This window comes from Lepidochelys olivacea (genome assembly GCF_965140295.1).
Source record: "Lepidochelys olivacea isolate rLepOli2 genome assembly, chromosome: 5".
NCBI classification, from domain to species: Eukaryota; Metazoa; Chordata; order Testudines; family Cheloniidae; genus Lepidochelys; species Lepidochelys olivacea.
In genome coordinates, this window is record NC_140415.1 from 102,886,203 (window position 1) to 102,898,922 (window position 12,720).

The 12,720-nt window shown below is 45.3% G+C and overlaps 1 protein-coding gene across 2 annotated transcripts in view; it reads right to left on the reverse strand.

The window, feature by feature from the left end:
* The window catches only part of RFX3 (regulatory factor X3), a 241,362-nt gene that overhangs the window by 22,701 nt on the left and 205,941 nt on the right, over nucleotides 1–12,720 (reverse strand). The window lies entirely within an intron of this gene.

Below are 12,720 nucleotides of genomic sequence, written 5' to 3' on the forward strand. Positions count from 1 at the left end.
CTTAGCAATTTTATATTTAAAGGACTGTGCAGATATTAACTAATTAATCATCTGAACACCCCATGAAGTAGCTGGGTAAGCATCTTACAGATAGAGAAATAGAAACACAGTAAATCAAACTTAGGAATTTCCTGATGCCCAACCCTATGCTCAGCTCATTCCTTCTGACCATACAACTTTTCTGCAAGAGAGATTGCGCCTCAAATGCTCTGAGTGAATTCAACTGCAATTGTGAGCACTCAGCTCTTCTGAAAACAGGCTCCAGGTGTCTAAAACTGAGCACCCAGAATACGAGGAACACACAATTAATGGTCACCTGTGAAAAGTATGGTTTAAGTTAGTTGCCCTGCATCACATAGGAAGTCTATGGCAGAGTCTGGGATAGAATCCAGTTCTCCAGGATGGCATTTAACTCCTTTAGCTATGATACAATCCTTTTTCTTCCTGCAATCCCCTGTTTCATTCACCACACACCTTCCAACTTCTGCAACAAATAAAGCAGGGAACCTACAAACAACAGCCTCACTTGTTGCACACCCTGGATTCATTCTCTGAACACCAAACGTCTTGTGCATTGAATGAGACAGAGAGTCTGTGGAAAAAAAATAGTATGTGATCCTGTAATTAAAGCCTATATAAATAATGTACATAAACAAGGAGGCAGAATTAATATTGCATGGATAATCTTAATTTTTGCATTTCCTAATGTTCAGGCCTTTGCAATCATACCATTCTTTCAATGTAGTTTTTTTGTAGGTAATTTGCTAGGAATTTTTTAAAAGAAAATTAATTCTCTTATGTGCAAATGTTATGACCTCCCTGTTATCAGCAGGATTTGACTTCTGGATATTCAACACTATGGCACCTATACCACTAAATTGAAAGGATTAACTATAATAGCTGGCAGCAGAAATAGATTGTTCTCCATTGTGCACCAGCCACTTGATGATGGGTAACAAACTCAAATAGTGGATTACAAATTCATGAGTCGGTCCATATGAAACACTGTATAGTTGAGTGCTTAGATTTGACTGATTCCTTCTAAAGCAGCCTGGCTAAATGTCTGAGAGTTGGGTTGTATTTCCAGCTTGTATAACTCCTCACTGGGGTAGAAGGCCTTGCTCAAGAATAAGGGTGGCAAAAGACACAGAACTATTAACTACTAGTCAGTAAAAGAAGTGAGACTTCAATTCAGGGTCTCCTGGTTCGCAGAGGGAGGATCTGTGTTGACTGTGTCCTGTCAAGAAGTGCACTATTTGTGGCATAATTAAGTAAGGCAGTGCATATAGTGTTGGGGATGTTCAGGATTTTTACTCCAAGCCAGGAACAAGCTGTTGTGAGAAAAACACAGATGGAAAATGGTGATTTTGAAAAATTCGTAACTCAACCAAATATGTTTGGATTTATATGGACACTTTGTCTTTGTGGAGCTTAGCTGGAAGTTTTGCAACTAGAGGGAAACGGAAACAAGGTAAACCTGAATATCCTCCATGGAAGGGGAAAGGTGTTAACCTCCGCTGAGGTCTGAATTTTTCCTCTGCAGAACAACAGAAACTGTGTAGGTTTCAGAAGAGTGGCAGAATTCTAGCCTGGGTTTGCTTCATTTGAGGAAAAAACGGTTATCCTACCTTTTTGTAACTGTTGTTCTTTGAGATGTGTTGCTTATGTTTATTCCATTGTAGGTGTGCACATGCCCATGTGTGCGGTCGTCGGAGATTTTTGCTGTAGTGGTATCCAGAGGGTCAGCAGTGGCACCCCCTTGAGTGCCGCACCTATGTGTCAGTATATCAGATGCTGCTGACCCTACACTCTCTCAGTTCCTTCTTGCTGGCAACTCCGACAAAGGGGCAAGAGGGCGGGTAATGGAATGGACATGAGGAAAACATCTCAAAGAACAACAGTTACGAAAAGATAGGTAACCGTTTGTTCTTCTTTGAGTGCTTGCTCATGTCGATTCCATTCTAGGTGTCTCACAAGCAGTGCCAATGGAGATGGGCTTGGAGTTCACAGTCTTGCAGCACTGGTCTGCCGAAGCCAGCATCGTCCTGGGCCTGCTGCGTAAGCGCATAGTGGGACATGAACGTGTGGACAGACGACCAGGTATCAGCTCTACAAATCTCTTGGATTGGCACCTGAGCCATGAGTGCACCTTGACTATCGCCAGTGGAGGCACACTTGCCAGCTTGTAGCAGTATCGGATGCAGGCTGTCATCCAGGATGAAATACTTTGAGCAGACACTACGCAACTTTTCATCCTGTCTGCCACAGCAACAAACAGCTGTGCTGACTTGCAAAACAGCCTTGTCCTGTCAATATAAAAGGCCAGCATCCTCCTGACATCCAGGGTGTGTAACCTGTGTTCTTTGGATTTATGAGGCTTTGGAAAGAAGACTAGTAAGTCTATGTCCTGGCCGGTATGAAACTGGGAAACTACCTTGGGCAGGAACATCAGGTGTGGCCACAACTGCACCTTATCTTTGTAGAATACAGTATAGGGCAGTTCTGAAGAAAGTGCCTTGATCTCAGACACCCTGCGGGCAGACGTAACCACCACCAGGAACAAAAACTTCTAGGGGAGAAGGAGAAGAGAGCAGGAAGCCAGAGGTATGAAGAGAGGCCTCATGAACCTCAACAGCATAAGATTCAAATTGCAGGGAGGGACAGAGTCCTGGATATGAAGGTATAGACACTCCAGATCTTTCAAGAACTGGGCTGTCATGTCATGAGCGAAGACCGACCTGCCTTGGAACAGAGGGTGGAAGGCCAAAATAGCGGACAGGTGGACCCTGATTGATGACAGGAATAAGCCCTGAAGTTTGAGGTGCAGGAGATAATCCAGGATCACCTGCAGCGAGGCCCGCGAGGCCCGGATGCATCGTTCCAAATCCCAGCACGTGAATCTTTTCCACTTGGCCAGGTAAGTAGCTCTGGTGGAGGGCTTTCTGCTACCTAGCAAGACCTGTTGCACCTGGACCGAGCATTCCCGCTCTTCTGCATTCAGTCTTGCAGTAGCCATGCCGATAAGTGCAACGCATCCAGGTTCGGGTGCAGAAGCCTGCCATGGTCCTGGGATAGCAGGTCTGGCCAGAGAGGGAGCCACAGCAGGGCGGCTACTGAAAGGTCCATCAGCGTGCCGAACCAGTGCTGATGAGGCTACTCGGGGGCTATCAAGATAACCTCCACCCTGTCCTGTTTGATCTTCATGAGGAATCTGTGGATCAATGGCACTGGCGGAAAGGCATACATCTGGGCCCCCAACCATGGGAGCAGGAAAGCATCTGACAGGGAACCCCTGTCCATCACCTGGAGCGAACAGAACACGTGGCATTTCCTGTTCTGATGGGACGTAAACAAGTCCATCTGGAGAGTTCCCCACTTTTGGAAGATCATACTGGCCGCCTCCATATGGAGTGACCACTCATGGCGAGACAAGAAGATTTTGCTGAGGCAATCTGCTAGCACATTTCTGGTCTCGGGCAGGTGCGTGGCTACCAGATGAATGACATGCCGCATACATAAGTCCCAAAGGCTAAGAGCTTCTTGGCAAAGGGCCGACGACCTGGCGCCGCCCTGCCTGTTGATGTAATACATCGCGGCGGTATTGTCCTTGCGGACCTGCAGCACCTTGCCGCTCAGGTGGGGCAAGAAAGCCTGACAGGCTAGGTGAACCACTTTTAGCTCCCTGACATTGATATGAAGGGCCATGAAGGGAACTCCCTCCAACTGCAGGCAGGTGTGAGCCGTGGTGTGTGGGTGGCTCTTCACATGGCAGATCAGGTCTGACATGGTCTGAAAACGAACCTTTGGAAGGAAGGATCTGGCTCGTGTGGAGTTGAGAACTGCCCTGATTAACTCTATTTGTTGGATTGGCCTTAAGATGGATTTTTGATAATTTACTAACAGGCTCAGATCGTGGCAGTTGGAACACACCAGACTGAGGCTCCTCTGTACTTGTTCCCGAGACCTGCACTTGATGAGCCAGTCATTGCGATACATGAAGACCTGGACCCCTTGACGTCTCAGGTAAGCAGCCACTGGCGCCATTCATTTTTTGAAAACCCTTGGAGCTGATGAGAGGCCAAAGAGAAGCACCATAAATTGGAAACGGAGGAAACGTCTGTGACCTTGGAATATGGAAATAAGCATCCTTTAAGTCGAGGGTGGCATACCAGTTTCCCAGATCCAGGGAAGTGATGATGGAGGCCAGGGAGATCATGGGAAACTTCAACTTCTTGAGAGAGCATCACAGGTCCAAAATGGGTCTGAGGCTCCCTTTTGCTTTTGGGATTAGGAAATAATGGGAGTAGAATCTCTTTCCTGTCATGTCCAGAGGGACCTCCTCCACCACCTCCATGTGCAGGAAGTTCTCGACCTCCTGAATGAGGAGTTGCTCATGAGAAGGGTCCCTGAAGAGGGACAAGAAAGAGAGGTGGTAGGAGTGTGGTGTGGCTGAAAACTGCAGGGTTTAGCCTTGAGACACTATCTCCAGCACACAATGGTCCAAGGTGACCCATGACCAGGCCAAACAGTAGGGACGAAGACAGTTGAGGAAAGAACGGGGAGGATCCTTAGAGGTGAGTGGGGTGTTGCTCTCGATCGCACCCTCAAAATGAACACTTCTGGCCCCCGAGGTGCTTTGCCAGGCTGGACTGCGCAGGTGGGCAGAAGGAGGGCGGCGGCTGAAACTAACATCTCTGTCCCTTCTTTTTGTAGACTCAGGATAAGATTGCTAAGGCCTAGGTGGCAGGAGCAGTTGGAACTGCTTTCTTGCAGACTGCAGCGTATGCATGCCCAATGAGCAAAGGGTAGCCCAAGTGTCTTTCAACCCATGCAGCCTCGCAACCGTTTGCTCTGAAAAAAGACCGATCCCATCGAATGGGAGGTCTGCATCTCGGATCAAGGTCTGCATCTCTTGGGAGAGGCCAGCAGTCTGAAGCCAAGAGCTGTGCCTCATAACCACTGCCAATTCGACCACCCTAGCCGCTGAGTCAGCCACGTCCCATGCCATTTGGAGGGAGCACTGAGCCGCCATGGTGCCCTCTTCCACCAGGGTGCTGAATTCCTGGGCCAAGTCCTGCAGGAGAGACTCCTTGAACTTACAGAGAGCGTCCCATAAGTTAAATTTTTCTCTTCTTAGGAGGGCTGGCAGCTGAATAAGTTTTCCTCCCAAACAGATCCAATCTTTTGGCCTCTTTGTTTTTGGGGGTCGAGCTGGTATGTTCTTGCTTATCCTTTTCATTGACTGCAGAAACCACCAGCAAGCCAGGGGCAGGTTGGGTGTAAAGGTACTCAAACCCTTTGGCTGGGACAAAGTATTCCTTTTCATCCCTTTTCAAGGTGGGCGGGATGGATGAGGGAGTTTGCCAGAGGGCTGTGGCAATCTTGAGGACAATGTTATAAACTGGTAGTGTGATACGGGCTGGGGTAGACGCTTACAGGACATTAAACAAGGTGTCCACCTGCTCAGTCATTTCCTCCACCTCTAGGCCCAAATTTTCAGCCATCCTTTGAAGCAGGGCCTAGTGTTCTTTAAAATCATCTGGTGGGCTGGCCCTCAAGGGTCCTGCAACCGCCTCATCTGGGGACGAAGATGGTGACTGTACTGCCGGGGAAGGCATCTTCCCCCTTGGGGGAGGGAGACTTAGGGGTGGGTGCAGTCTCCTCTGGCTTGACCTCCAAGCATGCCTCGTGCACCGAGCCTGGTGCTGTTCGTGCTGCCAGCTGTTGCTCCAAGGCGGTGGCCGATGAGCGGTGTGAAGGGAGCATCGCTATGACTGGCACTCCCCAATAAGGCCACTGCACTGGCCACTGGCCGTGCTGCCAAGGCGTGCCATTGACGTCGACATGGCGTCGGGTGCCCACTCATGCAATGAAGTCTAGGCGAGGGGCTTAACTGCCCTTCCGTGACAGAGGAATCCCCTTCTGGTGACCATGGTGGAAAGTCAACACTTTAGTCTGTTTGCTGACTGTCGCCATTGGAGACCAGTGCCCAGAGCGAGTGGATCAGTGCCGGTATTGAGGGGACCGGTGCTGGTGCCAGGGAGACTGAAGACATGGCAGAGAGCACTCCAACAGGGCAGGCGACCGGGACCTGCACCTACAGGATGAAAAGCGGGAGGGCGAACAGTACCAGTCGTATGGAGACCAGCATCTCCTTCTAGGCAATCTGCATCGAGACAGCAGGAACTGCAATCGCAGTGCCGATGACAAAGGCGATCCCCAGAGGATCTGGGCTGTGACTCCAGTGATCTGCGGCGTGGAGGTGGAGAGCACTTCTTTGCCTCTGGGGACTGGTGGCGCTCCACTGCCCCGAGGGGTCTTAGCAGCTGGCTTGCCCTCATGGGGAGCCTTTGCTGATTCCTACAGCATATACACTTAACAACTATTTAACCCTAACTACTATAAACAAACTATTTACAAGGTCCTAAGGCTCGAAGTCAGTAAAGACAAAAAACCGTTAGACCTTGCTATGCAAGGACAGGCACTCCTACCAACCACCACAGGTGGTAAGAAGGAACTGAGAGGCTGTATGGTCGGTGGCACCTGATATATTTATATATTGGTGTGGGACTCAAGGGGGCACCTCTGCTGATCCTACGGATACCCCTAAGGCAAAAATCTGCGATGACCGCGCGCGTGGGCATGCACACACCTAGAATGGAATCGACATGAACAAGCACTTGAAGAAGATGATTTGTTCCACCCCCCTCTGATCCAGGTATAGTAACTCCTCACTTAACCTTGTCCTGGTTAACGCTGTTTTGTTGTTACATCACTGATCTATTAGAGAACATACTTGTTTAAAGTTGCGCAATGTTCGGTTATAACATAATTTGGCCAGCTCCTGCTAGTACAGTACTTTGACCACTACTTGAGGGATTCTCTGGAAGAGCAACCCGTCAACACTAATGGGTGGGGGCTTGGAATCAGGGTGGGCCAGCAGCTCCCCATCAGCTCCCCTCCACCACCCCCAGTGCCTTCCATCTGCAGACAGGCCCCGCAGATCAGCGCCTCCCCTCTCCCTCTTTGTGCCTCCCGCCCACCGCAATCAGCTGTTTATGGCATTCAGGAGGCTGGGGAGGAGCGAGGACACAGCGTGCTTAGGGGAGTGGGGGGCGGGAAAAGGCAGGGGAGGGTTTGGGGGAAGGGGTGGACTGGGGGCAGGTCTGGGGCAGAGCCAGGGGTTGAGCACCCATCTGGCACTTTGGAAAGTCGGCACTTGTGCAGCCGTACATGAGCCATCCGGAGAAGGGAGTGGTGTGCTCATCATCGTGTTCAGTTCCCCCAGGGAAGTGTTTGCAGGCACTGTGTGCGTCCTTTGCCTCTCCTCCCTCCTGCCTCCCTCGGTGCTGTCTTGTAGAGTGTGAGGCTACATTAACAACAACGTGTTAACCCTTGAGGGCTCAGCCAAGTGCTAGTTCATTATTTATCATTCCCTGGGAAATATCCCACCTGATAGCAACGCTTAGGAGAAGCTCAGGGAGCTCATGAGCAGGTCCCCAGACAATCACCTGATTAGAACTTGTTTAAAACTTTTTCTGTATATGTATATAATGTCTTTTGTCTGGCGAAAAATACTTCCCTGGAACCTAACCCCTCCTATTTACATTAATTTTTATGGGGAAATTGGATTCACTTAACATCGTTTCACTTAAAGTCGCATTTTTCAAGAACGTAACTATAACTTTAAGTGAGGAGTTACTGCACAATCTGTGAGAGTCTGTTATTAAATGGCTGACTGTAATCATGTTCTCATTCTGATCCAATTAAATGGCAACCTGGAGAGTCTTATTTATTTACTTAGATTTTGTTCTAAAAGAAAACTCCACAACAAAGGGTGCCTATACAAAGCTCTGGGGACACTAGAAATTTAAATGCACAATTACATAGCATAGGATACACAAAACATAAATTGTCCAAAGCAGCAGCATTTCTGTGTTGCACAATTCCACTTTCACAGGAGAAGGTTTCCCTCCATTTTTGTTGATGTAGATCAGAGTGGCCTGATTGTTCACTTAAAGCATGATCACCTTTAGGATATCAGGTCTCTGAAAGTACATACATGGCCACCCTATCCCAGAACATTTATCTGAAGTTTGGCTTCACATAGAGGCCAAGGGTGAAATTCTGGCCCCATTAAAGTCTATAACAAAACTCTCATTGACTTTAATGGAGCCAGGATTTCACCCTATGTGTCATGGTTACAGAACTTTTCCGCATGCGTTCCTGATTCTAGGGTGGATGCATCTGCAATTGCTACAATTTGGAGTGGAGGAATTTGGAAATTTTTTTCTAATTATAAATGGCCATTATAAATACTGGAGAGAACATCAGGTTTTATCTGAAAATTCCTGTTAACCAAAACGGATACTGCAACACAACGTAGCTAGTTGCTACAGAATGTGTCATTTCACAAACTTTTCAGCTTTTGGAATACAATCCAAAATGCCTAAAGAGCATAAAAAACCAATCCTTTAAGAATTTCTAGGATTTAGAAAGAACTTAATTAAAAATATAAAAGCCAATTTAATCCTCTAGTGCTTGAAGTCAGGATTATTTTAGCATTTGCTCCAATGTGCTTTATGTGAAATATGTTGGGGAAAATTCTGAATTTTGGCATGGTGACAGAGTGACTTATCTCATGAGTTGACCAGTGTCAGTAGCACTGAGAAACAACTTGCAGGATCCAGCTGAGAAATGGAAAGAGAGAAGATTTTTTTCCCCAAGGTTCAGTAAAGCCCAGAGCTGAGTATGGTAGGCAATCTTGGACGTACTGTCTTTTATGAGTAGTAAAAAATAAAGCCTCACCAATATGGGTGATGAGAGGCTTCCCCATTTCCTTCTGAAGTGTCTAGCCTGTCTTGGTTACCTTTTGAGCTTTAATTATGGACATGGAAAATACTTACCAGTCACTAGTGTATACAATCTCCCTTCCGGGTCTAATCATTCTTTTCTAAAATTCGCCTACTGTTTATTTTACTCAGATTTCTTTCATTTTCCCAGGCCTCTTTATTAGTACTGAAAGAAGAGCTACAAAGGATACAGACACATTATGGATATTACATATTTCAAAAGATTTGATTCAGAGAAAAGGGTATTTGGATCTCAGAGGAATTTTACATGGCTAACTATAAGTACAGTAAAAGTATGGAAAGTCTTCAGATAATAGTGTCAATTTTCTACATTTGTGAGGAGTTTCTATGACCATCCAGAGGGCAGGGCCAACTAAAATCTTGGCCTGTCTATCAGATATCTCCTTCTGGATGTCTAGCCATCAGTTGAAGCTCATTAACATCAACATTGTTAGAACAAAGCTCAAGCTCCCGCCCACCCCACAAACCCTCCCTGCTCCTTCCTTTCTTGATTACTGTGGACAACACTATTATCCTATCACGCGGGCCCATAACCTGGGTATCATCTTTGACTCCGGTCTCTCTCTAGGTCTTCTCATCCAGGCTATGTCTAAATCTTGCAGATTTTTTCTGCATAACATCTCTAAGATACAGTACTTCCTATCTATCCAGCAAATTTCCCTTATTGATAGAGAGTGAATGAAAGGGGGCTTTCTTCCACCATCTCTTGGGAATCCTGGCCATAGGACATAGCTATATCATAGCTTCTTCCTTCCCTTTGATAGTTTTTTAACTTCCCTCCTGGCATTGGCTACTTTTGGCTCTTTAGCCTAACGTCACTGTTCTTTAGGTACTTCATAATCCTTTGTTAACTGCAGAGCCGGCTCCAGGCACCAGTGTCCCAAGCAGGTGCTTGCGACGGCAGTTAGAAAGGGGAGGCAGTTCCTCTGGCCACGGCAGCAGTTCTGCGGCAGCTTCTTTGTTCCGCCCGCCGTGGCGGCAATTCGGCAGCAGCTTCTCCCTTTGCTGGCTGCGGTGGCAAATCGGAGGCAACTTCTTCCTTTTGCCGTCCGTGGCAGCAGTTTTCTTCACTGCTTGGGGCAGCAAAAACTGTAGAGCCGGCCCTGGTTACCAGTCCCCACAACTCTATCAACCATAGGCACTATAACAAAGTTCATAGAATTTCCTCTCAGTGGGGTTCCACTCCCCAGGAGGTCAGAAAGAATTGGCTGGTGATTGGGTCATGCTGCCCCTTACACTCTTGGGAGGGGGAGTATGACAAATGCTTGCACAACACTTAAAGGGCACTACTAGAAAAAAAAAGCCCAATCTTTTATGCAGGGGTGCCAGCTCACCCATGAGTAGAATTCACATGCACAGCAGCTTGAAGAAAAAGCCTGCCTTTTCGTGCATGTATTTAAAGGTAAATTTTGAAGCTGAAATGATCACATAGAAATTGGGGATGGGAGGTTTACCCCCAAAAGATTACAAAATCAGAAGGCAAGCAAAAACATATTTTAAAAAAATCTTATGATTTTTATGCCAATCTCATGATTTTGGGGAGTCTGACTCATTACTTCTGAAAACTGGCATCCCAGGAAAATAATCTCTTTTATAACTCTGCCTCCTCTCCTCACATGCATTGCTGCCCAGCCTGTGATTTCTAGCATCCCTTGTGGAACTATATCTCCCAGAACACTCTTGTTCTAGGGCTGAAACTTGGAACAGGCTGTGCTGGGTCTATAACCTTCCAAAAAAGATGAGTAAACTCTGTTATATCTGGACTTCCATAAACTTCTCTCCGGACTCCCTTTTTCTCATTTCCCCCCAGTCCATCCTACTGAACATATTGCAGGTAAAGTTACAATAGCACTATATAAATAGCCATTGACTCAAATTCTCTGCAACAAACCACATACATTTACTAAGGGAATGGAGCAGAAACTAAAGAATAGAAATGCATGGCAAGATGCCTCTTTGATGTTACATGGACACACACAGGCAAACTGGTAAGAAAGAAAACTGAATTGAAAACTGTCGTACGACTCTGAAGGAACAGAAGTCACAGTGGACTGACTAAGTGATAAAAAGTTATATAAACAGGCAACACCCCTTCTGGATAAGTTCTTAAGGCTTAAAGATTTTGCTGTGGCAATGTTGCCAACATTCATGATTTTATTGTGCGTCTCACACTATTTGGTGTTTTTCTGAAAGATCCAGGACCTGGAGTCATACTATTAAGTGAGATTCTGAGCTTTCATTGAAGAAGAAGAAGAAGAAAAAAAAGTTTGTATCCCTCATGGGTTTGCTGACAAATGCTGGAAAATGTGAACCCTGAAGGCTCAACAAACAAAAAGCAAATTGAAAGACTTCAGAATGTATTATTTAAAAAAACCCTTTAAGCCAATCTCATGACTTGCAGTTCTGACTCATGATTTTTTAATAGAGGAATGTGGCATACTGATCCAGTATGTGAGAGCTGCGTGTAACATACCAAGCTATGTAATCTTATTTTAGTGTTTTGTTCCATAGAAGACCTTGCTCTTGATGCTAATGGAAAAAAAGCAGCCCCTGGTTTTAAAATTAGCAAAAAGCAAATGGTAATTTTAACAGCTTGCAGCGCCACAAGCAATCAAAAGTTAAAGCTGTTAATGATTAGGAAATCAAAGAAACCCAAATGCTTTAATAACTTACTGTATACACAAAAACCTGTAGATAATGTACAGATATCTGAAAAATATTTAGATACTTTTAGTACTCTTTGGTGTGTGGATTGGTTCAGAGGTTATGCTAGCTGTTAAATAGTATCTGAAGAGCCAGAACTGTCCTGCAAGTGCACTGTTGCACATCTACAATGAACCTCGAACAAGTGACCCGGTGACCTTATTAGAAATGCATCTATTTGCAACCAAAGGCAAGAAAACATTAGACAGTCTAAAGAATGTGAACTTTCTTTGATGAAAAACAACTTTTAAAATCTCTCATTAGTTCAATGCCAAGAATGGAAAAGTTAATTATAGCTAAGATGAAAAGATCATGATGTTACGTCAGCTCTACAACTGCACAGTCCAAACACCTTGGCTGTTCAAAAAGAAACTGAAGGCTCTTTTCTTAAACACTAAATTGGGAAGCTGATTAGTATTATAATACCTGAATTTCTTTAACATTGCTCTAGATATTGTATTATAACCAAACTATAACATAGTTCTATAGATTGCATTATACTGTTTTTTTGAGAAAAGAATAATGTTACACTTCCATACTTTTTAGTGTAGCTTATAAGGCCAAACTGTTTTAAAAGGGTCCATAAAGTTACAAGAAGAGAAGCTACAGACTGATAAAGTAGTTGTGTTAGCAATTAGGCAGTGTAATAGACTGGATACTATTTGTATAGGAATTAAAAAGAATATGGATAAGATAGAAGAGTCAAGAATGGTCTCTTTACATTTATGTCCCAGAGAATGATATGAATGAATTTCTACAAGTAGCAAACACTTTGAGTTAAGTAATCAGAAAATACAAGGAGAGAGGTGATGGAAAATACGTTATCTTTGGATCAGACAAAAACAAAACAAAAAGAAGTTTTCTCTACACTGAGACAGGGATAGAAAACACAGAGCAGGCATAATTAGTGGATACCTCCAAAAGTTCAAAGAAGTGTTTGAAATTATCCTGGGAAGGTACAGGAGATGGACAACAGCTATTTTACTTGTGGAAATGGAGTCCATACCATATTGAATCAAACTGGAAATGTGCAATGGTTATTGTACTAAGGAAGAATGCCTCCTCACCCCCATCCAGAAAGGACACCTGCTTAAATATTAATTTTCCCTACAGTGAGACAAACTGATGACTCAAAACAGAATAT